Source organism: Chlorocebus sabaeus, chromosome 10, assembly GCF_047675955.1.
Source record: "Chlorocebus sabaeus isolate Y175 chromosome 10, mChlSab1.0.hap1, whole genome shotgun sequence".
NCBI classification, from domain to species: Eukaryota; Metazoa; Chordata; class Mammalia; order Primates; family Cercopithecidae; genus Chlorocebus; species Chlorocebus sabaeus.
The window spans coordinates 9,809,126-9,818,255 of NC_132913.1; the positions used below are offsets into that span (position 1 = coordinate 9,809,126).

General features: G+C 46.8%; 1 pseudogene; it reads left to right on the forward strand.

The window, feature by feature from the left end:
- Positions 1-324: 324 nt before the first annotated feature.
- LOC140712554 (nucleophosmin pseudogene) lies at positions 325-8,914 on the forward strand (annotated as a pseudogene).
- Positions 8,915-9,130: the final 216 nt, after the last annotated feature.

The following is a 9,130-nucleotide window of genomic DNA, read 5'->3' on the forward strand; positions in this document are numbered from 1 at the left end:
AGGCCAAGGCAGGCGGATCAAGAGGTCAGGAGATGGAGACCATCCTGACTAACACGGTGAAACCCCATGTCTACTAAAAATACGAAAAAGATTAGCCGGGCGAGGTGGCGGGTGCCTGTAGTCCCAGCTACTCGGGAGGCTGAGGTAGGAGAATCGCTTGAACCCGGGAGGCTGAGGTTGCAGTGAGCCAAGATTGCGCCACTGCACTCCAGCCTGGGTGACAGAGTGAGACTCTATCTCAAAAGAAAGAGAGAGGGAGAGAGGGAGGGAGGGAGGGAGGGAGGAAGGAAGGAAGAAAAAAAAAAAAAGAAAAATGTGAAACTGTACTGTAGGGTAGTTTTCTTTTTCCAAACATTTTTTATGCTGCTTATTGGTCTGAAAAATACTCTTCTAATCAATAATTATATATCTGAGACATTCATGGACAGGTTAAGAATGAGAGGATCCCTTTGGAAGGAACAAGGCAACAAAGATCCCAGGTCCTAGAAGGTCATACTTTTGTCAGGGAGCTTGCCTCAAACATCTCCTTTGATGCTTAGCATCCAAACTGGTATAAGGTAAATGATTCCTCCTAGTTGAGTCCTTGTCCTGTCCTTAACCGTGCATCCCAGATCAGTCCTGTCCATGGTTCTTATCCTTTTTACTCACACTTAGTGGGATTGGGAGCAAGGAATGCAGATTTTTTTTTTTTTCACTCTGTTGCCCAGGCTGGAGTGCAGTGGCGTGATCTCGGCTCACTGCAACTTCTGCCTCCCGGGTTCAAGTGATTCTCCTGCCTCAGCCTCCTGAGTAGATGAGATGGCAGGCATGTGCCACTGCCCAGCTAATTTTTGTATTTTAGTAGAGATGGGGTTTCACCATGTTGGCCAGGCTGGTCACAAACTCCCGACCTCAGGTGGTCCACCTGCCTCGGCCTCCCAAAGTGCTGGGATTACAGGCGTGAGCCACTGCACCCGGTCGGGGTACAGATTTTACATCTACCTCTACAGGCCACAGATTTGGCCACAGAAATTCACCTGTGGCATATCAGCGTATAATTGGCAGTGTTTTCTTTCTTTCTTAATGGTACCTAAATTGTGGAGTGTCTTACATCCACAAGCATCTTGGATTTGATGAATTATGCTGGCCACATGCAAGCTGTCCATGGCCCTATCTATGCTGCTGTAGGTGCCCCACGGTTGCTATGCTCACCTGTATCTCCTTTAGTCCCCAGTACCTCATGTTTTTCTATCAGTATTAGCTACTTCTTTTCTTACTTCCCCAATTCATTCAATGAAAATCTTTCTCCAGAACTCATTTTCCTCTTTTGGAAATGGCACTCCGGAAATCAGAGGCATTGCCTTTCATTTCTTCTCTTACGGGATTCATTTTTTTGCCTCCCAGGAAATGAAATTAACTACATTCCATAAAGCCCCAGCCGCAGTGGTGGGGAAGGCAGGAGACACAAGGCAGGGGTCAGGGATGGAGATTGTCTTCCGGCCCTGTGGGAACTTGCTGGGGTGCCATGGTGTAGCCCCCTTCCCCCTCTGGGCCTAGGCACTTGTATCAGGGAGAGAAGGCACTGAATTTGCCAGTCAACATCCTTCTTGCCCTAACTTCTAGAGTTCATTTGAGCCCCACAAATCCTCACTGGAAAAGAAGTGCTGATGCGACTCCCAGCCTGCCCTGGTGAGGGACAGCTCCAAGACTGTGCTGACCAGGGCAGTCAGTGCCTCCTCTCTGGCAGAGTAAACAGCCACAGTCAGTGCACCTCCCACAACCACGCTCCTCCACCACCTTGACTGATCTGTCCTGCCTGTCACAGATCAGTGTCTAACATCAGAGAGCATTTCTGAGGTACAAATACTGGGAACACAGGAAGGTGGACACAAACTGGAAGAGTCAGAGGGACAGACCCCACTGTAATTGTTACTGTCTGTCTCCCTCAGACTGTGTCCCGTTCAGCCTTGTGCCCACCCCCACCTACTCCCCCATACTTGGCAATTCTGCACAGAACTGCACAGAACAGGTACCCAGGAAGTGCCAAGGGAGTGAATAGTTCAGATGTGGGCGTATGTAAGAGAAGTGCCCAATGAGTTCACTCATTGGAAAGAAGGAAATTATCTGATGCCACTGTGGGGGATGGGGAAGAACGAAGATTCGGCATACCATGCTAGGAAGCGCCTCAGACACACGGGAGGACTGTGGCAGACATCTGCTGTTTCTGGTTCCCAGCCTCGTTGGCCTTGCGCGTTCGCCTCCCCATTTTCTTTGAATTCACCACCTCTCCCCACTCTAGTCAACCCATGCAAGTCTCCCTTTCAAATCAACCCATGTGAGTGACCCCAGCGAGAGGTCCTGCCAGTGGCAACAAGGCCCAGGCCACAGGGACAGACATGTCATAAAGTCTGAGCAAATGAGAGTCCTCCCCAGGACTCTTGCTAGAACTATTGGGATAGGCACACTTCCCACAGTGTCTCTGAACTTGGAGGAGCAGCTGGTGGCCCTTTTATCACCACTGGGAGCTCTAGCCCAAGAATAAAGGCAGCCCCAGCGAAAGTCAAATCAAGAGATAGAAGGAGATGGTTTCCTAATGCCCTTGTCTGAGTCCCTCGATCCAGCCATGCATGACATCCCCTAGACTTTTTAGTAAGGTGTGCTAATACTTTTCTTTCACACCCCGAAACCAGTTTGAGTTAGATTTCTGTCACAGGCAAGCAAAAACAGCCTAATACAGGCAACAGATTTTTATTATTATTATTAATTGGCTGATTTGCTAGGCATAGTGGTACATACCTGTAGTCCCAACGATTTGGGATGTGGGAGTATTGCTTGAGTCCAGGAGTTTGAGACCAGTCTGGGCAATATAGCGAGACTCTGTTTTAAAAATAAATAAATAAAATTAAAAAAAAAAAAAGAAAAGAAAGGAGGCTGGGCGCTCTGGCTCACTCCTATAATCCCAGCACTTTGGGAGGCTGAAGCAGTGGATTACCTAGGTCGGGAGTTCAAGACCAGCCTGACCAACATGGCGAAACCCTGTGTCTACTAAAAATACAAAATTAGCCGGGTGTGGTGGCACGTGCCTGTAATCCCAGCTATTCAGGAGGCTGAGGCAGAATTGTTTGAATCCGGGAGGTGGAGGTTGCGGTGAGCCGAGATCATGCCATTGTACTCCAGCCCAGGACAAGAGCAAAACACCATCTCAAAAAAAAAAAAAAAAAAAAAAAAAACCTGGTGTGATTCCATCCTGCATGGTTGTTCTCTCCAGCAGTGGTCGTTTATCTCTGTCCACCTTCTCTCCTGCCTAAGTGCGCGCCACCACCCCATGGAAGATTCGATGGACATAGGCATGAGCCCCCTGAGGCCCCAGAACTGTCTTTTCGGTTGTGAACTAAAGGCCGACAAAGATGATCACTTTAAGGTGGATAATGATGACAGTGAGCACCAGTTATCTTTAAGAACTGTCAGTTTGGGGGCTGGTGCAAAGGATGAATTGCCCATTGTTGAAGCAGAGGCAATGAATTACGAAGGCGGTCCAATTAAAGTAACACTGGCAACTTTAAAAATGTCTGTACAGCCATCAGTTTCCCTTGGGGGCTTTGAAATAACACCAGCAGTGGTCTTAGGATTGAAGCGTGGCTCAGGGCCAGTGCCTATTAGTGGACAGCACTTAGTAGCTGTGGAGGAAGATGCAGAGTCAGAAGATGAAGAGGAGGAGGATGTGAAACTCTTAAGTATACCTGGAAAGTGGTCTGCCCCTGGAGGTTCCACAGAAAAAAGTAAAACTTGCTGCTGATGAAGATGATGGTGATGATGATGATTTTGATGATAAGGAAGCTGAAGAAAAAGCGCCAGTGAAGAAATCTATATGCGATACTCCAGCCAAAAATGCACAAAAGTCAAATCAGAATGGAAAAGACTCAAAACCATCATCAACACCAAGATCAAAAGGACAAGAATCCTTCAAAAAAACAGGAAAAAACTCATAAAACGCCAAAAGGACCTAGTTCTTTATTTTTTTTTTTGAGACGGAGTCTTGCCCTGTCGCCCAGGCTGGAGTGCAGTGGCCGGATCTCAGCTCACTGCAAGCTCCGCCTCCCGGGTTTACGCCTTTCTCCTGCCTCAGCCTCACGAGTAGCTGGGACTACAGGCGCCCGCCACTGCGCCCGGCTAGTTTTTTTTTTGTATTTTTTAGTAGAGACGGGGTTTCACCATGTTAGCCAGGATGGTCTCAATCTCCTGACCTCGTGATCCGCCCGTCTCGGCCTCCCAAAGTGCTGGAATTACAGGCTTGAGCCACCGCGCCCGGCCGACCTAGTTCTGTAGAAGACATTAAAGCAAAAATGGAAGCAAGTATAGAAAAAAGCGCATTGAACAGTCCTTGGCACTACTGGTAAATTAAGCCCAAAGATGGGGAGAAAGGAAAAGGAGAGACAAATATAGTCCATACTGAGTGTCATCAACAATCCAGACTGAAGTCTTCTATTTTAATCTCAATCCCCTTTCCTGATTTGTCACCCATGCCTCTTCAGGCTGGAAACAATCTCACTCTTGGTTCCCTGAAGCACTTTCTTCTGACTGCTGTGATTCAGTGAACCCTGCCCTTTGCTTTCTATTACTTGTGCATTTGCCTCACCTCTGGCCATGTTTTAAATCGCCTTTGTACCTCCTTAGCTGCTCAATAAATATTTGAATGAATAAAAAAAAGAAAAAGAAAGAAAAAAAGAAAAAGGAAAGAAAACAGAAAAAAAAAAAAGATAAACTGGCAGATTTGAAACAATTGTAGGTTTAAGAGGAAAGACTTATAACAAATAGCTGGGAATGATACAGAGACGGGCTCAAGAGCAGTGGTGGGAAGAGGCCCTGCTGCCAGCGCCATCCCTGCTCCCGCCCTGCTGATGTGGTCACAGCGAGGGGCTGCAGTGGACTCGAGAACATTCCTATCATCCTGATGAAGTCAGAAAATAGAAACCTCACTCTTTTGTCTTCCTGTTAGCAGGTGTTTGGAAGCCTTCAAACAGTTTCCAAAAGTCTCAGCAAGCTGAGAGCAGAGGCTCTCGGAAGTCCATGGAGCATGTTTGGCACCTGCTTTGCTGGTAAAATGGAAGGAAGTTCCATTTTGCCACACTTGCCACCCCCAGTGTGACCAGAGGGAAGTTTCTCCCCTCTTTACGTTGTAAATGTCTTGCATAATTTAGCCTCTCTTTTCCTGGTGGAACGTTACCCACAGCTGCCTGCTAAATGGAAAAATGGTCAACAAATCACCAGGCAGGTATGTATGTGTCAGTGAAGAATTTCCCACTGACCAGCAGGGATGTTGACCCTTCATTTTAACAACCTGGGGTTGGGAGACCATAAAAATCCCTTGTGCGGGGGGTATAGAGTTGCAGTTAATTGTTCCTCACAGATGCTACATGTGTCAGGAAGTGAGGGCTTTCTCTGATGATGCAATGACCTTCATTCAGCCACCAGATCCTTTAAGCAGGTAACACAAGCCCAGTGGCAGAGTTTGTCTTTATTTTTTCCTTTCAAAAACCATGTTTTCAGAGATTAAAAATTTGTTCTGCTTGCATTGAAGTAGGCCTTAAAAACAAAACAAACTTTTTTTGTTTTGTTTTGTTTTGTTTTGAGACGAAGTGTTGCTCTGTCGCCAGGCTGGAGTGCAACGGTGTGATCTCAGCTCACTGCAACCTCTGCCTCTCCAGTTCCAGCAATTCTCCCTCAGCCTCCCAAGTAGCTGGGACTACAGGCGCATGCCACCATGCCTGGCTAACTTTTGTACTTTTAGTAGAGACGAGGTTTCACCACGTTGGCCAGGCTGGTCTCGAATTCCTGACCTAGGTGATCTGCCCACCTTGGCCTCCCAAAGTGCTTGGATTACAGGCATAAGCCATGGCACCTGGTCCAAAACACACTTTAATGTCAGTTTATTGCACCTCAGCCTCTCAAAGCACTGGGATTACATGTGTGAGCCCACCATAACCAGCTGTTGAATGAGTTTTGACAAATACATACACTTGTGCAACTAGCCCCACAATCAAAATGTAGCATATTTCCATCACCCCAAAGTTCCCTCATGCTCCTTTGCCGTCAATCTCCTCCCACAACCCCTGGTTACAAGCTACCACTGATCTCATTTCTGACACTATAGTTTGTCTTTTCTATAATTTCTTTTTCTTTCTTTCTTTATTTTTTTATTATTTTTTTTTTTTTTTGAGACGGAGTCTCGCTCTGCCACCCAGGCTGGAGTGCAGTGGCATGATCTCAGCTCACTGCAACCTCCAAGGAGCTGGGACTACAGGCACCTGCCACCACGCCTGGCTGAACTTTTCTGTAATTTCATGTGAATGGAATCATACAGCATGGACTTATTCTTCTCTGTTTCACAGACCATCATCTATGTATCAGTAGTTCTTTTTATTGCTGGGTGAATGAAGCACAGTTTGTTGGTCCATTCACCAGCTGATAGACATTTTCATTGCTTCCAGTTTTATGCTATCATTAATAAAGCACTTATAAATATTCATATACAAGGCTTTGAATGAACATATGTTTTTATTTCTCTTGGATAAATACGTACAAGCTGGGTTATATGATAAATGTATTCTAACTTTATAGGAACCTGCCAAACTATTTCCAACAGCAATGTATGGGAGTCCCAGTTGCTCTGCATCCTTGCCAATATTTTGTGTAGTCAGAATTTTAAATTCTAGCCACTCTAGTGGGTGTTTAGTGATACCTCATTGTCGTTTTAATTTTGGCCCCTCATTTGACAGAGAATCATAGGCAGAAGAGTCAGAGCTTGGACTTCGCACCCATGGTCTTTTGAAGGCCACAGGCAGGGGAGGCAATGCCCAGGCACCCAAGTCAAAACATGTGGAGAAAATCTTACCCTGTGGAGGAGAAACCCACTTGTGGATTTGTTTCAAAACTTAGTTTAGATCTGTTGAGTTTTCAAAGAGCCTGACAAGAACACAGAAGCCCAGGCTCATGGCAGCAGGATAGGGCCTGGGCCTTTGTTTTTTCCCAAGTTCCCAAGTTGTCCTGGTGGCAACCAAAGTTTGAGAACCTCAGCCTAAGAACAATCCGCCAGGCCACCTCTCCTGCACCAAACACAGCCCCTGGTTGGATGGAAGTTGATTCCTCCAGAGTGCCCTGTCTTAAGCCTCCACACTGTGCAGTCCTCTATAATTTCTTTAATCTTTTTCCAGACGGTGGGGTTGTTTTCATTATTATATGGCTTTATTTACTTTTTTTTTTTTTTTTTTGAGATGGAGTCTCGCTCTGTGGCCCAGGCTGGAGTGCAATGGCGTGATCTCTGCTCACTGCAACCTCCGCCTCCCGGGTTCAAGCAATTCCAGCCTCAGCTTCCCGAATAGCTGGGATTTCAGGCACCTGCCACCATGCCCAGCTAATTTTTGTACTTTTAGCAGAGATGGGGTTTTGCCACGTTGGCCAGGCTGGTCTCGAACTCCTGACCTCAAGTGCCCGCCTTGGCCTCCCAAAGTGCTGGGATTACAGGAGTGAGCCACCACGCCCAGCCTATTTATTTTTTAAATCAACTTTATTAAGTATAATTTACAAACAGTAAAGTTTACCAATTTTTTTTTTTTTTTTTTTTTTTTTGAGACGGAGTCTCGCTCTGTCACCCAGGCTGGAGTGCAGTGGCGCAATCTCGGCTCACTGCAAGCTCCGCCTCCCAGGTTCACGCCATTCTCCTGCCTCAGCCTCCTGAGTTACTGGGACTACAGGCGCCCGCCATCGCACCCAGCTAATTTTTTTTTTGTATTTTTAGTAGAGACGGAGTTTCACCGTGGTCTCTATCTCCTGAACTTGTGATCCGCCCGCCTCGGCCTCCCAAAGTGCTGGGATTACAGGCGTGAGCCACCGCGCCCGGCCTAAGTTTACCAATTTTAAATAAAATATTCAGTGGGTTTCAACAAACCCATACAGTTGTAAAACCACCATTACTCCAACCATCACTCTTCCCCCTTTGCAGTCAAGCCCCTGCCCCCATTCCCAGATGCAGGTGGCCACTGATCGGCTTCCTGAAACAATGGTTCTGCCTTTCTGTTCTTTCTTGTAAATACAGTATGTGGTGTTCTGTGTCTAGTTTCTGTCATTTAGTATAATGCTTTAGAGATTCATCTGTGTCATGTGTATCAGTAATTCGTTTTTTAACATTTCTAAGCAGTGTTCCACTGTATCCATTACTACAATTTGTTCACCAATTGATGGGCATTTGGAGTGTTTCCAGTGGGTGGCTATTATAGACAAAACTTTCGTGAAAAACAAGTACAAGTCTTTTTGTGAATGTGTCCATTTCTGTGAGTAGATACTCAGGAGTGAAATGCTGGGTCATAGGTATGTGGTATGTTTACTTTTTTTTTTTTTTTAAGATGGAATTTCGCTCTTGTTGCCCAGGCTGGAGTGCAGTGGTGCCATCTTGGTCAGGCTGGTCTCGAACTCCCGAACTCAGGTGATCCTCCTGCCTTGGCCTCCCAAAGTGCTGGAATTATAGGCGTGAGCCACCGCGCCCAGCTGGTATGTTTATAAGAATCTGCCAGAAGCCAGGCCTGTTAGCCTGTGCCCACAGCCCTAGCTATTCAGGAGGCTGAATTAAAACCCGATTGTGTTTGAATAAAAGCACTGTCAGGCCAGGTGCAGTGGCTCACGCCTGTAATCCCTGCACGTTGGGAGGCTGAGGCAGGCGGGTAGCTTGAGCTTAGGAGTTCAAAACCAGCCTGGGGCCAGGCACAGTGGCTCATGCCTGTCATCCCAGCACTTTGGGAGTCCGAGGCAGGTGGATCACCTGAGGTTCATCTCCCTGGCCAACATGGTGAAACCCCAACTCTACTAAAAATACAAAATTAGCCGGGGGTGGTGGTGGGCACCTGTAATTCCAGCTACTCAGCAAGCTGAGGCAGGAGAATCACTTGAACCCAGGAGGTGGAGGTTGCAGTGAGGCAAGATCGCGCCATTTCACTCTAGCCTGGGCGAAAAAGCAAAACTCCGTCTACAAACAACAACAACAACAACAACAAAAACCAGCTTGGGTAACACGGTGAAACCCTGTCTCTACAAAAAAAATACAAAAATTAGCTGGGCATGCTGGCACGCACCTGTAGTCCCAGCTACTTCAGAGGCTGAG